A 6,430-nucleotide genomic window follows, 5' to 3' on the forward strand; every position below is an offset into this window, starting at 1 on the left:
CGGGATGTTTCTGAATGGATCAACCAACTGAGGGCGGGACGCAGCAGGATAGCGGAACTGGCTGGGCAGGTAACCGTAGGGCGTCGGCAACATAAAGGGTCTTTGCATTGTTCGTCGACTCTCGAGATCGGATCGTAATGGCCAAGGCACAGTACGTGGGTCAAAATGAGGTCTACCTTGCTGAGGACAGCTCAGGGGAATAGGAAGTTGACGCTGTGGACGATGCTCCACCCACAGTCTGCTGGTGAATGGACTTGGCGGACCGGGCGGGGTCACGGTAGCTTGGTTTGCTTCTCGCTGGAAAGTCCGCCTGATAGGCTGGGTAGTCGAGTGGAGTGGAGTGGTAGTCGAGTGGAGAGGTACAGGGTCACGCAGATGATGGGGTGCCTGAGGATGATGTCGAGTAGGACGTGTCTGGCCTGCACGTTTGATATTACAGGCCAGTCTTGCAGTACCCTTGGGGTTTGGGTGAAGTGAGTCACGGTACAGGTCTTTGCGGGAGGCGCCAGTACTTGTGATGAAGGTCGCTGTGTGGTCAATAAAAATCACTTCGTCGCTACTGCACACTTCTTCAAGTGCGCAGTTTGAGACAGCCATAGTTCTTTTTAGCGGGTGGTCGCCTCGGGGAGGTACTATAGAGGAGGCGTAGAGGAAACAATTGGGGAACACTGTCCTCAAAAGTGTCATCAGGCTCCTCCAGGCTGATTCGGTCACAGTGTTCATTGTACACGTGTTTACCCCAACGTGAAACACGACGTGACGGATATCGGGGGACTTTGGACTGTATTTCAGCCAGTGACAGACGTCATCCACCGTTAAGCCTGACACGCTGATCTTCAGTGTCCTCCTCGAGGGGAACATGAGGTCAGGCTTAACGGGCCGCAGTACAGAATCGCCAATCAGGAGATGGGTCGTGCCGTGACTTTGATGTCGGCGAGTCGCTCACGTGGAGAAGGGGGAGAACTGATATTCTTTTTGTTTACAGATAACTTCGCTTCACTGATTGGGCGTACAAGGGGTGGTAAGTTGGCTGTCAAGGATTTTCACAGCAGCTTCATTTTCATTAGTGTCTTCTGCGTTCAGTTCAAGTGCCTCGTATTTGTTTGCCGTTGGGATTTTGTAAGAGAGACGAGGCTCTTCTCCTTGACCGACCGGATGGAATTTCGTCTGTACCGCGGCGTCTACAGCGATCTTAGTTGCGCCCCTTTCTTTCTTGAGGTCGCCAATCGAGTACAAAACATATTTACAAATGTGCATTTTCAGTCACAGTCAGTCTATTTCATAGTGAATACCCGGCCGGGTCATACCTAAGACTTTAAAATTGGCAATCTAGTGGCTGCTCCGTCTGGCGTCTGGCATTATGGGGTTAGTGCTAGGACTGGTTGGTCCGGTGTCAGAATAATGTGACTGGGTGAGACATGAAGCCTGTGCTGCGACTTCTGTCTTGTGTGTGGCGCACGTTATATGTCAAAACAGCACCGCCCTGATATGGCCCTTCGTGGTCGGCTGGGCGTTAAGCAAACAAACAAACAAACAAACAAACATAGTGAATAATGTAAAAATAAGCCACAGTTTTGTTAGTGGTAAATGTTAGTTAAACTTGTATTGTATAGTCTAAAAAATGACTAACTAATTACTCACGGTGACCATCTTATCCATGCTTGCTAGAGTCACTGTAGTTCTGTAGCTGCTTTATCAGTATGATGAACACCTTTGGGAAATTAATTAAAATGTCATGCACATTAGATAGGCTATATCTCCCTATCCCTCACACACACACACACACACACACACACACACACACACACACACACTGACACACACACACACACACACACACACACACACACACACACACACACTGACACGGCATACACCGGCTGAGAGAGGCAAGTTGTTTCCCTTGCTATTCATAGTTGGCTATTTACTAATGGTGTTGCGTCCCTTACAAAACTGTATTACAACAGTATTTACTGAGTAATTGTTATTTGAACCCCAAAACTAACGTCAATGCAATACAAACCAAAACAATTTGATAAAATATAAAGTATTTTTGAGTAAAAATAAATACAGAAAACTATTTCTTCGAACAATAGACACACGGATAAAGTGTAGTGTTTCTAATGTAACCCTAGGCTATGCTCTTTTTAAATAAACTTGACCAAATTCGTCCAAGGCGGGTTGCACGCATAGTAACTTATTCTCAATCAAACTGAGAAGATGATACGCACAAAGTCACTATTCAGTAAAAAATGAAAAGAAAAAAACCCCACGATGAACTAAAAATATGATGTTCCCTTCACCTCTTAAAAAAAAAAAAATGACTCAACAGCCCGGCACGACCAGACCACCGACAATCTCATTTCTTCCTAGCTACGTACATATCGCTGAGTTTCATTTTGATGCGCCATGGCTCAGTTAGCCGGTAATTGTTAGTATGAGTATGAGTAGAGTCTATATGTTTCTCAGCTTTCTCAGTGTACGTTCGTGGATAGGAAATCATGTATAGCCACTATCATTTTTCTAAATCACCACCAACCAACAAATACTAGTAAAATGAATAAAAATACACACTCACGGCAACTGTACTGAAATGTCAGTATCTCCAATGGAAATGAAAACCGACTTACTTGTAACTTGCGCCGTTGTGGCAAACAGGACCGGGAAAACAAGAAAGTGACTTTTGGTAAGCTTAATGACGCGTTTACCTGCTGATTGGCACGATTACGAAACAAATCAAAGGATGCCGTCATAAGTATGACGTCGATATAGCTAGTGCGCCTTGTGCAAACACTCCACTATCACAGAACGAACATGCGCCGCGCACTGCCACTCTGTGAGTGCCACGTCAGTGTCCAGTAGTCCGGATCAACTGTTTTCCTCCGGGCTGGGAAAGTCGTACGTTTGATAATGGACAACACTGCCACTGGTGATCTTTCTTTTCTTTATTTGGTGTTTGACGTCGTTTTCAACCACGAAGGTTATATCGCGACGATGCCACTGGTGAAGCCGATCACGGTAATGCAAAAGGTAAGTATAATTAAGGACATTGCTCATTTGTGCATTTTCAAGAATCAAGTTCAGTGTCAATGACTGAATGATGTTGAGACAGTCTAGACTATCATCACTATGTCTTATAATTATTGTAACATATGCAGCTTGAATACGGAGGATGTACGTCCGCCGTCTCTGATCTCACATAAACTCGTTACTGATTTTTCCCCCTCCCCTCAAAAGTGCTGATCGAACTTTGGACCCTGTATTCGACCAGAGACATAATCTAATTTGTGACAAAACTGAAATGGTATTGTTGGCTTTGCGGAGGACATGAACTTCTTTATCTAAAGTGTCAATCTTTGAGGTCAGTCGGTCGATCTGGACCCTCACGTGCTGTTTTAGATCGCTTTTTACCTGCTGTTTAGTGTCTTCCATGAGACAAGTCACAAAGTCAGGGTCTTTGCGGGACACTAAAGCGATACGGCTCAAGTGGCAGTGAAGGTAGCGAAATTGTTTTTTGATTGCTTTTATGGAGAAGGGGTGAGTTTTGTGACAGTTGGTCCTTTTTCGATGGCACTTTCGGCGCCGCTTAGGTTGCTTTGTGACCACGTCATCTTCATCAACGTAGTCGTCGTCGTCGAGTGGGAGAGGCGAGTCATGAGGCGTGGAGGGGTGAAGGGGGGAGGGCGTGTCCCTACTGTCAGAACAATCGTTGACTGGCATGATTTCCAGCTTTGAGGCAACGTCATCACCCATGCATGACTGCGGTTCAGGGATCAAAGGGCTGGGAGTTGGGGGGTAAGCAAGAAGAGACGTAGGAGTGGAGGAGGGTTCTTGATTATCATGTCCAAGGGAGGTTATCAGCTGTGTGGCGGTGCCGTCCGTCACGCTCGATTGCACTTTTGGACTCGAGCCCGTGAGGTTTGGAGTAGGGATTGTGGGACAAGCAGGAAGTGTCTTCGGAACTGAAGGGAGTTTGTCTATGTCTTGTTCAAGTTCAGGGGGGTCGCTCACGCTTGACTGCACCTGAGGGCTCAAGTCCGTACGGTCTGGAGAAGGGATTAGGGGGAGAATCGCTGGAGGGGAGGAGAGCCTGTCGTTGTTTTGCTCAATGGCAGTTGGCATGTCGGGGCTTAATAATAATTCATTTTCATTTCATTTCATTCCCTTGACCGATTTGGCCTTCGGGGGGGGGGCATGAGGGACGACGAGACAGCAGTCCTCTTCCATTCGGGTCTGTTCTGGGCCGTTGTGAGCAGCTCATCCATGGGAAGCGAGGTCCATTCCTTGACATTGTCTGTCCAGCTCTTTCTCGGTCGGCCACGGCGACGACCACCCTCCAGAGTTCCCTGAAGTATAGTCTTGCACAGGGAGTCGTGCCTGGTGATGTGACCGAACCAGACAAGCTTGCGTCGTTTGACAGTTGCCAGGAGGGGTTCCTGGGGTCCCACGAGTGCCGTTGTTGTGTTCCGCACGTACTCGTTCGTCTTGTGTTCCAAGTATGAGATGCGCAGCAGTCTGCGCAAGCACTTGAACTCGAAGGCTTGGATCTTTCGTTCTGTTTCGGCTAGTAGTGTCCAGGTTTCACAGCCGTAGAGGAGGATGGAGACTACGAGGGACTTGTAGAGCCTGTACTTGGTGGAGAAGCTGATGGAGTTGCTTGTCCACAACCTGCTCAGTCTGGCCATCGCTGAGGTCGCCGTGGCGATTCTGATGCGGACCTCCGCGGTACTGGTGCCGTCCTTGGACAGGGTTGCTCCCAGGTACTTGAACTTGCTGACCTCTTCCAGCTTCTCGCCGTTCATGGTGATGACTGCACTGGTGTCGTTCGTGCTGTTAACATTGTTATGGAGTGGTATAGCCCGGTTTCTAGACAATCATAAATGCCTCTACACAACTCTATAAGTTTAGTATTTGTTTACAAGCTTGAATGTAATCTGAATAGTTGTCCGCTACAGTAGCTTACAAGGCACAAGCGCACACGCACTCACACACGCAAAAACCTGGTGTTAAATGGATCTTGACACTGCCAAGACTAATTATTATTGTTTACAAAGCTTTTTACATCACAAAATCATTTCCGGGCTTCGACCAGTACTCTAGGCCGACAACACCGCAAGAAACTCTACAGTCCAAGACGCAGACACCTTTTGGCTCAAACAAAGCAGCTTAACAGGTAAGACGAATAGGTATTCTACTGTACGTTACCCTACTGCCATCTTTCGGCCCTCAAGATGTTGGTATGGCTGTAAGTCCTTCAGACGACTGACAAGGGTGCACCAGTCCTCACGACACCGCAACCATTGCTTGACGTAGTCCTTGATCCTTCCAGTTCGTCAGTCTCGGGGGCTAACTGTAGAACTCTGCCAGCTCTCCATGCCATGGCCATGTACACCAAGCCGCAGTCACCAGTTCAGTTCAGCCTCCGTCGATGAAAACCCTCCAGTTGGAACACTGTAAAGTTTATAGTCCATAAGTCAACTTGTCTTTAGTTTCTTTCACTCGCACAATAAAAATACTCACTCGTCCAACATATTAAGCTGCATGAGCCAATATAATTATTTACACGTTAATTCCTGTTTTCTAAAGCCAAGAAAACGTTACGTAAAACCCTCACATGTTTAAGCAGTGTAGCACAATAGCTTAGGCCTACACAATAACGTTAAACACAGAACCAGTCACTCTTCTCACATACGACAACATGACATGAAAATATAACCGGTTTCAAACATACCTCAAAAGAGTGTAAAGCCAACATTTAGTACAGTCGCCGGCCTGGCATGAATATGAAAATGGAAGATATCACGTAAACTGATAGGGAAAGTTCGTCAGTCTTCATCCTTCTTCAGTCAGATACCTAAAACAGGAGCCCGTCTGCTAAAGTGTTACGAAAAACATGAGTCGAGCTTGGCTCCTTGACGGCGACTGATTTTACAAAGTCGTTCTTGCTATGACATTGCCAGTGAGCTGTCGCCTGCATCACTTGCACGTGAAAAACCTTGTCAGTTACACAAAGGTTCAACTGCGGTCAACGTGACGGTATGCAGCCTATAGCCCTTTCCAATGTCTGACCATCGCTATAGTCTATTCTATTTACAACAATACACATTACCAAAAATACGAGTAAACCGCTTCGTAACAACCATCGTCTTGGACTTCTCCGTGCTGACCTCCATCCCGTAATAATAATAATAATGATTATTTATACGCGCACACCTTCCCAAAGGGAAGCTCGTTGCGTTTACAAAGGCGCTTCATGCATACACTCGTACATAACAATCTCACAGCCTTACATTCCACACAATCAACCGTACAAAAAATAATAATGATAATAAAACAAGTACAAAATAAAGGATAATAACAACATTTAAGATTGAGGCTTAAATGTCTTTATGTCGCGACACCACTCTTGCATATTTACACATATACACAC

General features: G+C 46.4%; 1 long non-coding RNA gene across 1 annotated transcript; it reads right to left on the minus strand.

Annotated features, from left to right (window-relative positions):
- Positions 1-5,006: 5,006 nt before the first annotated feature.
- LOC138981593 (uncharacterized) lies at positions 5,007-6,141 on the minus strand. The gene is made up of 2 exons (XR_011460666.1): positions 5,732-6,141; positions 5,007-5,451 (listed from the first exon to the last, which is right to left on the minus strand). It is a non-coding gene; the product is annotated as an uncharacterized lncRNA (long non-coding RNA).
- Positions 6,142-6,430: the final 289 nt, after the last annotated feature.

Source organism: Littorina saxatilis, linkage group LG12 (assembly GCF_037325665.1).
Source record: "Littorina saxatilis isolate snail1 linkage group LG12, US_GU_Lsax_2.0, whole genome shotgun sequence".
Taxonomy (NCBI): Eukaryota; Metazoa; Mollusca; class Gastropoda; order Littorinimorpha; family Littorinidae; genus Littorina; species Littorina saxatilis.